The sequence below is a fragment of the Glycine soja genome, chromosome 1 (assembly GCF_004193775.1).
Source record: "Glycine soja cultivar W05 chromosome 1, ASM419377v2, whole genome shotgun sequence".
Lineage (NCBI taxonomy): Eukaryota > Viridiplantae > Streptophyta > Magnoliopsida > Fabales > Fabaceae > Glycine > Glycine soja.
The window spans coordinates 35,229,293-35,240,064 of NC_041002.1; positions in this window are offsets into that span (position 1 = coordinate 35,229,293).

A 10,772-nucleotide genomic window follows, 5' to 3' on the forward strand; every position below is an offset into this window, starting at 1 on the left:
AAAATCATTGTTGGGTCACGCACATGGCCATCCTCCAATTTCTTTAAAATGTGTAAATACATAATTACTTGATTATATCTCTTTTAAAAAATGATTACTTGATTATAACTCTTTAAAATCTGCAATTATATGCCTTATCTCTAGTCTTTGTTCGATTTTCTGAGAGAAGTTTTGGTGCTAATTAACTTTTTAATAGTGAAATACTTAATGCACTGTTAGATTGGTAAAGCCTGAAATCGTAGTCATATATATATAAAGATGCTCTTAACTTGCACTTGGGAAAGGTCATTGTTGTAATGGAATAGCATTCGACCCATTTTCTTCCATGGGACCACGGCACTGTTCATATTGGACACAAGATTTACGTGTCAGACAACTGGTGAAATAAATAAATTAGTATGAAAACATCTCTGGGTTTTGTCGACCCTGCTAGGCTGCTACTAATATAGACTATAAGTTTGCCATTTCAACTCATAAGATCCAATAAAATTGATAGATAGTTAAATTTTTTTAAATAAGTTGACTATTGTTTGATTTCCTGTGCATATTGATAAAACTTAATTAAAAAGAAAAAGAAAAATCCATTTTAATGATCTTTATGTAAGAAATTAGTCTCATTTTTTAGTTAGGATACTTTTCTTTTAGCACTAACAAGTTTGTCCACAGAAAAATTTCATTTTATTTTCCTTTTAACCACAATTATTTTATTTTTATCTCCTTCTTACCAGTAAAGAAATGTGTTATTTTTATCTCGTTTTAAACACAATTATTTCGTTTTTATCACACTTCATTGACATTAGGGGTGAAAATGAGCCAAGCCAAGCCAAGTTTTACTAGGCTTGAGCTCGGCTTGAGTTGAATACGTAAGGCTTGAGCTTGGCTCATTACCTGTCATAGATTTTTTTTAAGGCTCGGCTCAGCTTACATAAAAGTCTGACTTGATCCACGAGCCTATTTAAAAGCTTGCTTAAAGACGTCTTTGATTAATTAATTATTTTAAATCCTAGTGAAATACTAACTAAAAAAGAAACTTATAAAATTTCGTATAAGTAATGTACAAATCCAAAAATAATTGATAAACAAAATTATATTGAATTCAAGTCGTTAAAGCATAAAGTATATTAAAAGAAAATAAAAAAAGCATAATATTAAAAAATGTATGGATTAGAGATGATTTACACTAATATAGCCAAACAAATTATTATTAGTTAAATTGACAATTTTTAATCCAATTTTTGAATATATAATTATATTAAATATTTTTTTTAAAATATATCTACAATAATTTCATCTTAGTCTACTTAAGCCATATCTTATATACTATTGATCGAGGCCGTACCTGAATCAAATAAACATTAAAATTGCAGTATTTAGAAAGTGATCCTAGGTCGTCTCCCAACGAGCAATGGTCAACCAAACGTTCATAACAGATAGTAATAAAACAGTAATGAATTGGGGGGTTGTTTGTTTTTGTAAATTAATCAGCAAGCAAATTTGAATTAGAAAATAACAGAATTAAAACATGTTTCCCCTTGATTCACAAGCAAGTCTCTTATCCTAGGTTATAAGAATTTATCCTTAATCAGTTCAACCATAAAATCCTAGAATTATTCTCCTCTCCGAAAAAAAACTCCCTAAACTAAAATCTTGGTGTTGTTATATAGGTCTTGAGTCCCAAAGCTCTCAAATCTATTCTAAGTCCAAGCCCATAAACGAAATAAAATAAAATCTGGACAAGATAAGATAAGATAAGATTGGATGAAATAAAATCTGGAGGAAATAAAATCAAGATGAAATAAAATTTGGATAAAATAAAATCTAGATAGAATAAAATCTGGATAAAATAAGATTTGATAAAATAAAGTTGTTATTATTATTATTATTATTGTTAGTTAAACAAGCCAGCTTGTCAAGCTTAACAAGCTTTTTTTTATAGTTTGAGCTTGACCTTTTTATCTAAAAAAGCTTTTTAAAAAGCTTGAGCTTAGCCTTTATGGTAAACAAGCCGAGTCGAGCCAAGCCTTACATAGGCCAAGCCAAAGGCCCTCGACAAGCTGCTCGACTCATTTCCACCCCTAATTGACATGATGACCTATTTTTAGTTTTTGGCCAAGTAACCTATTCATTAAAAAATTCAATTTGATTATTTATCTTATTTTTTTAATTTAGTTTAGTCTTTTATCTTTAAAAAGTTTATTTTGATAATTTATCTTATTATTTTATTAAATTTTATCATTTGATTCTTTTAAAATTGATATCATTAATCATTTAAAAATAAATGTTTATGCTAAAAATGAAGTGAAGAGAAAGGAGAGAAAATTGAACAAAAAAAAAATCATTTTTAAATGATTAATGAAGTCAATCTTAAATAAATTGAAAGACCAAACTAAAAAGAAGTAAAAGATCAAGCTGAACTAAGCAAATAAGATAAATGATCAAATAAACTTTTTAAAAAGATAAATGACTAAACTGTATTAGAAAAATAAAATAAATAATTAAATTAAACTTTTAAAAAAATAAAAATAAATAATTAAATTAAACTTTTTAAAAGAAAAAAGTAAAAAGTAAAAAACCAAATAGGTGATTTAGCCTTTTTTTTTTATCAAACTATTAAGAGTGAGCGAGTTGTGAACACCTTGGGCAAATTTTAAAATGTTATATTTTTAAACTCTTGCAAATCATTAAAAAAAATGCTTTACTCTTACGAAACTCTATGAAGTTATCCTAAATATTTAATTGTATCCTTAAAATGTCGGTGGCACTAATCAAAAGTAACTATTTGAATCTCAAGATCGAAATTATATACTGTTTTTTTTTTGTTTTTGTTTTTTTCTTTGTAATTTAGTTACTTAAAGGAGCAAGAGCCTAGTGTCTATTTGTTTCGGAATAAAAATTCCTCTCATAATAACAATAAAAGTAGTTTAGACACATAATAACAATAATAAAATAAATCATTTTAAGTCGGTCGCTCACATTTTCGGTCTATCGTTTTCTATTCCCACAAGAAGTGAATCCTTAGTCGTCTCGCATTGAATCCACATATTAATCATGTGTGCTTTATGATTCCTAATGATAACATTATTGAATTACAAATAAATTCCCACAAGAAGAAACATACCACTGAACACTGAAGCTTTAAAGCATCATACACAATCACACACAAGTATTTGGTAGCACTTGATTTTATTAAATTAGCTTGTTATCTTTTCATTAGTTTACTTCAACAACTCAATTAGCTGATAATGTTTATTCAACTAGTATAATTATTTTTTTCCTTATTGATTACGGTAAATTATCTGTTGGATGGTATAACTATAACATTTTTTTAAGACTACTATAGCTTTCTGCTTATTACATAGACGGTAGCATGTACGGTTGTTTGTCATGATTTAATTTGTTTATGTTTTGGCATTAAAATAATTTACTCTATTAATCAAATAGGTCAGAATTCTATTTCTTTTGGAAACATTTATTCATTATATATTTCTAAAATTCTAGACAAAAATAAGTTTTTGCTCTAAAAAATTCTATTTTTTTACAAGATAAAAAATCTATAATAATAATTTTATGAATATACAAATAATTTTAGAGTTCACATGATGATTCAAGGTTATTTTTTGTAATGTAAGGGACCTGGACACCAACTCAGACTAGTAAGCTAAACTATTTGTTATGATGATAGCAAAGAATATCACAAAGGTGATTGACCCAATCACGATAGAGAGTATCATGGAGGTGATTAAATAAGTGACCATCTTGTTTATAAAGTAATAACATAAGAATGAAGGGGTAAGCATCCATCCATCTAAGATATACACTTACTGACTTAGGCATCTAAGTTCTTTTGTAGGTACCCCCACCTCACCTAGACTGGTAGATTAGACAAAGGAACAAACATCATATCAATCACTAATATAGCCTTAAGAAGCTCAGAGTAGAGAGAGTTCAATAAGAAAAGTTGGCATCCATCATGGGGCTAATGAATATTTTTTCCATTGGCACCAGGAGTTTATAGTAGCGATGAGGAGTTCAATGATCTGATCAATAGAATTGGAAGAAATCTTTGTGACGCAAGGATTTAGAGCACAACTAGAAGCTCTACAAAAGAAAAATGCCAATGATTTGGAAGCAATAAGACAAAAACATTAAGTAGATATGCAAGCATTACGACAGGAAAATGATGTCATTCGAGCACAGTTGCAAGAATCTCATGCACGTTGATGCAATCCTACCCCCCCCCCCCCCCAAGGGCATTGGATAGAAGACTCTAAGAAGATTGGGCTAGAGATGTAGGAGAAGACCCTAGGGTTCTCATGAGTCTTAGGATAGATTTTGGACCCATAGGCTAAGTATGAGCCCACTTATCTTTGTAAATATTAAAATAAGTTTTCCTTCTTTTGAGTATTGTATTTTGGCTATTTTAGGTTTGTAGGGTACCCTACAAGTTAAGAGTACCCTAGTAGTATAAGATTTTAGCCTTGTATTTCAGGGCATTTTGAGTAGTCTTTGTAGTAGGATTTTTTTTTTGTATTTTCATGTATTTTGGCATGGGGGTGAGCTTAGCTATTGGAGGGGTGTGAGTACCCCCCCCCCCCCCCTCTAGCTTCTCAAGGAAGCTTCCTTCCTTGCTTCCCAAGGAAGCTTTCCATTGTATTTTTATGTATTTTGGCATGGGGTGAGCTTAGCTATTAAAGGGGTGTGAGTGCCCCCCCCCCTCTAGCTTCTCAAGGAAGCTTTCTTCCTAGCTTCCCAAGGAAGCTACCTTTCTTGCTTCTCAAGGAATCTTTCCATTGTATTTTCATGTATTTTGGCATGGAGGTGAGCTTAACTATTGGAGGGGCGTGAATAGCCTCCCTCTAGCTTCTCAAGGAAGCTTTCTACCCACTAGCTTCTCAAGGAAGCTTTCTCCCTCTAGCTTCCCAAGGAAGCTACCTTCCTTTCTTCTCAAGGAAGCTTCCAATGTGCTAGGTTATAAATAGAAACATGTGTAACTCTTGTCATAACTTTGAGGAATGAGAAACTTGTGTGACACACTTCAAAGTTCAACTTCTCTCCCTAATCTCCTTCAATTCCCATGCCCCCCTCTCTCTCTCTTTCTCTTCCTCCATTGAAGCTTCCTCTCTAAGCTTCTTATCCAAGGCACTCTCTTGGTGGTGAAGCTTCTGCTTCCATGGTTTATTCTTTAGTGGATGACGCCTCCTCTCACCTTTTCTCCTTTATCTTCTGCTGCAACACCGTGGCTAAAAACCACCATTGAAGGACCTTATTGAAGCTCAAAGATCTAGCCTCCATAGAAGCTTTCATCAAACATACCCATACAAGCAATAGACCTAAACCAGATAACACGAAACCATAAAGCTGACACTTTGAACATGACATAAATTAGTAAGAGGAAACCTTGTCCCCTTCACGGTTAAGATTGCAAAGTCAATCATCAGTGCTAATTCAACAACACCCTTTCGACTACGGAATCACGGATGGAGCCTTACCCATAAGATGGAAACCGTAAAATCTTGATAATTACGGTGGAGGAACTAATCCCAACTAACACCTTAAGGCGTATCTCACTTACATAAATTTGTACACTAATGACAATGCTATCCTTTATGGGGTCTTTTCAACTTCACTGAAGGGACTTGTGTTGAATTGGTGGACTCAACTTTCCCCAAGATTAATTGATTATTTTGACACACTTGTCAAATGATTCGTTGCACAATAATGAACAAGTCAACCTTGTAATGCCTCTAACTGTTAACTTCTCGACGAATCATAGTCTACAACACTGCACATGATGGTACTTCACTAAACTTTTTCATTGGTTAGAACCCTACACTGGTCAGAACCCTCCATAGGTAGCCCTTTTTGAGACCTTGACAATAAGCTTTGATTGATTTCAGGATCAATGATTGTCTCTAAAACCAATATGAGATTTTTCAGCGTGATTTCTCCTCAATCACATGTTTTCTAGGAAACTTCCCAGAAGGTAACTCATCCTATAATTGCTCCAAGCCAAGTACATTTTATTGTGGAGTTGTTAAGTGATGGGCTACCGAAAAGTAGATGCACCTTGTTGGTATAGGTAGTACCAATTAGTTCTTTTATGTCATCCTCTTTTGTGTAGTCTCATACCTATACGACCTTGGATACTTCTCATTCTGGTGTAATTTAATTGGACGAGCCTCACCACATCACATCGATTGCCTTAATTAACCTAAGGCAGGCCAATGTGAACAACTATGCTAGTTTATGGAGCAGTTTTCTCAAGTCACCGTGGAGATTAGAGACCTCAAATCTTTGATGATAATAACTTTGAGGCCAGCTCCTTGGCGAATAACTTGTTTAAAAATAAAAACCAATCAATATAGATGAGTTGCGACTACATGTTGCAGGGTACATTCAAATGGAGGAATTATCTGAATTTCGCAATAAGATATGAGAAGAAGACTAGAAGAAAGGAAGCTACCATGAAGAAAAAATGAAACTGTTGAGGGATGGAGACTTAAAGAAACACTCCCATCAATGAAACCTTAAGTACACAACATACACTCCTCTCAATGATAGTCGAGCATGAGTCCACGAGGAAGACTTTAATGCATAAATTCTGGCATTTCCACCTCTATCTAGTGTCCCTAGTAATCTAATCGCACAAGACAATGTCGATATCACCAAAACTATGGTCACACCACAAAATAATATGTTGCCTTGAAGGAAAAAAAATGAAATGGTTGAGAAGGGATGTTTGAACCAATTTATTAGAGGTAATCACTACAACCATGACAAATATAGAGGCTTGGGCTGGGGTGGTTATTGAGGATGCAATTATAAAGGCAATTATGATGGGGTAGCAGAGATCATGACAATACACAAGGTCAAAGTGGAAACCAAGATACAAGGTTAGATCAGAACAATCAAGGAGATTGTAGGATTTGAGGAGTTATAAATGTTATTGCAAGTGGCTTCCTGGAGGAGGGTGTACCATCCTAGCTAGGAAGCATCACCTTTGAGCCCTTAAGAGTGTCAACACGGTAGAGAAAGTTTTGGGAAAATATTTACCCCCAATCACATTTTCTAATGAGCACATTGTACAAATAGACCTAAAGCAAGATGATCCTATGGTAGTTGAAATAGCACAGTGAGGAGTCAAAAAACCCTTATTGATTAGGGAAGTTTTGTAGATGTCTTATATGACCTACTTTTCAGAGGTTAGACATTTCTTATGACATTATTGAGCCTTATCAAGATCCCTTGGTAGGTTTTGCAAGTGAACGAATGCACACACGAGGATACGTCGTGCTACTTACAATGATCGAGCCAATATCTTATTCAAACTTGTGAGTTTCAAGAAGCTCGACCAACACAAAATAGTCATTCAAGAGACTCTGAACATGTTGAGTATTGAAAGATCTGATATCTTCACAAATCAAGTTAGTCAAAGCACTTGGATGGGTCCAATATGGAACTACCTAGTGAATGACTCTTTGCTAGTTGATGAACATAAGGCTAGAAAGATTAAATTGAAGTCGACTCACTATGTCGTCATTGATGGTGAGATATTCAGACGTGGAATTTCAACTCCAAATCTAAAATGTGAACATGATGAACAATCTCAATATGTTATGAATAAATTCTATAGAGGAATATGTGAAATGCATACATGAAGAAAAATCAAGGCATCTTGGGTGATTCGAGTTGGTTACTACTAGCCAAAAATTCAAGCAGATTGCACAAAATATGTGAAGAAATGCAAAAAATATCAAGGGTTCAGGAATGTTCACTACGCATCTCCCGAAAAGCTACCTAGCATATTCTCCCCCATGTGTTTTGTGCTAAGGGGTATAGATATACTCGCCATTTTCCCACTTGCAAAAGGGCAAGTCATGTTCCAACTTGTTGCTATTGACTATTTCACAATGCAGATCAAAGCTAAATTGTTAATGAATATTACAACTTAACATGCACATAAATTTACTTGGAAGACGTTGATATGAAGGCATGGTGATGAGGATATCGAAGCTTAAGGACCGACATCAAAGCTTAAATTTGTATTTCTTTTCTTTTATTTTTTTTATTTTAGTAGTTGATAGTCTTGGTGTCTTTTCATTTGCACAACTAGGAATTAAAGTGCATTTAGAAAAATTAAAGGCTAACGACCTTTATAATTGCAGTTAATGTTCATAATTGTAGTTAACGGTGTATTTCAAATAATTAAAGGTTGACTATCTACATGTACACGAAAATTACAATGGAATGGGAGACTTGAATGTTCAAAAAAACAATACTTGTGTAATGTCAGAGTATTCTTTAGGTTCCAGGCTGAACCCATTTAGACTTATCAGGGGCTATCCATTACCCTTGTGGCATCTTCCTTTGGCTTATCTTCCACTACTGGAAGTGGCGCCTTCCACCTGTTATCAAAAGATCTATAACTAAAACCATATCATCTGGTATCAGAGGTTCGACTCTTGATACAGGTTCTATCTATCCTTTTCATTCAATGATCCTTTTGTTTTTTGTTGTTCTATTGTCTTTGTTCGACTTGTTTCAGTTTGTTCTGTCGATTCATTTTTTTTCGATTATGTTCCGACGTTCTTTTGTCTCTTGTTGTCTCTATATTTCTATGCTTTGGGTATATTATATAAAAAAACACTTCTGTTTCAATGTTTTAATGTTCTAGTTCTACAAACACAAATTAGAATTAAAAAAATGAGTGCAGTACAAAAAAATGCTTATGTTTCAGTGTTCTAGTTCTACAAAAACAAATAAGAATTCAAAAAAATAATGATAAAGCTCAAAGGTTGTTACTTGATGCCATGACTGAATAGATGCAAAGGATGATGAAAAAAATAATGAAGAGCTCTGTGTCAGGATTGAAGGAATAAAAAAATCAATTGAATCATGATGTTGGAAGTCTTAATCCCGATAGGAGGTGGCGGGCTAGGAGAGGGAGAGGAGATGAAGAAGAAGGATCAAGGCAAAATAGAGTTAAAGGAGTTAAACTAATTGTTCCTCCATTTAAAGGTAGGAGTGATCCAGATGCATATATGGAGTGGGAACTGAAGATTGAACATTTGTTTTCTTGCCATGACTATATTGAGGAGCAGAAGGTTAAACTGGAAGCAGCTGAATTCTCAAACTATGCCCTCATATGGTGAAATAAATATTAGAGGGAAAGGTTGAGAGATGAGGAACCAGAGGTTGATACTTGGGCTGAAATGAGGAGAATTATGAGAAGGAGATATGTGCCAACCAGCTACAATAGGACTATGTGTTTGAAACTCTAGAAACTATCCCAAGGCAATATGAGTGTTCAAAAGTACTATATGGAGATGGAAATGGCACAGATTAAAGCCAATATATATTAAGATAATGAGGCAATAGTGGCTTGTTTTTTGAGTGGACTGAACCCTAATATTAGAGATGTTGTGGAGTTGCAAGAGTATGTGGAGTTAGAGGATCTGTTGGACAAGGCAGTGTAGGTTGAACAACAATTCAAAAGGAAGGGAGATGGGAGGAGGAATTCTTCAAGTTCTCATAATCCGAACTAGAGGGACAGGCTTAAGAAGAAGGGATGATCTTCAACCGGTCAAGCAGTGACTTCTCTAAATGAGAAATCACCAATGAAGCCTAATACATTAGCTTCAAGCACTGGAACTAAAGACATCAAATGTTTCAAATGCTTGGGTAGAGGACACATTGCATCTGAATGTCCAACCAAAAGGACAATGCTCGTGAAGGAAGATGGGAAAATCACCAGTTAATCCTCAGCCAGTGAATGAGAAAAGGAGAAAGAGATAGAAGAGGAAGAATTGGAGGATGATTTACTGATGGTCAGAAGGTTGCTTGGAAGCCATATGCAGCCCCTAGAGCAGAGCCAAAGTGAAAACATTTTCCACACTAGGTGTTTAATTAATGGAAAGTTATGATGTTTGATAATTGATGGCAAATATTGCACTAATATGGTCAATTCCAAATTGGTGTCCAAATTAAACTTGGAGACTAAGTCAAATCCTAGGCCATACAAACTTCATTGGCTTTGAAAAGATGTAGAGATGACAGTGAGCCATTGTTGGATCGAGTGACCTCAGAATAATTAAGAAGGGGGGGTTGAATTAATTATTCCTAAACCTTTACTAATTCAAAATTTACTCTTCTAAGACTTTTACTTATGTTGTTAAGAGAATAAGGAGTAGAAGAGAAACTTAACCAAAAGTAAAAGCGGAAATTAAAATGCACAGCGGAAATTAAAATAGTAGGGAAGAAGAAGACAAACACACAAGAGTTTTTATACTGGTTCGGCAACAACCCGTGCCTACATCCAGTCCCTAAGCGACCTGCGGTCCTTGAGATTTTTTTCAACCTTGTAAAAATCCTTTTACAAGCAAAGATCCACAAGGGATGTACCCTCCCTTGTTCTCTTTGAACCTAGTGGATGTACCCTCCACTAGAACTGATCCACAAGAGATGTACCCTCTCTTGTTCTCAGTCAAACCCAAGTAGATGTACCCTCTACTTGTACCACAAAGGATGTACCCTCCAATGTGTTAAGACAAAGATCTCAGGCTGTTAAACCTTTGATACTTTGTGAATGGGGATACAAAAGAATTCTCAGGCGGTTAGTCCTTTGAATACTTTTGTATTAGGGAAAGGGAAGAATCAAAAGAATTCTCAGACTGTGTCGTTTTGAATTCTTTGACAAGGGAGAAGGGAGACACAAAAGAATTCAGGCGGTTAGTCCTTTGTTCTTTTGGAAAAGGGAGAAGAGAATGAAAAGA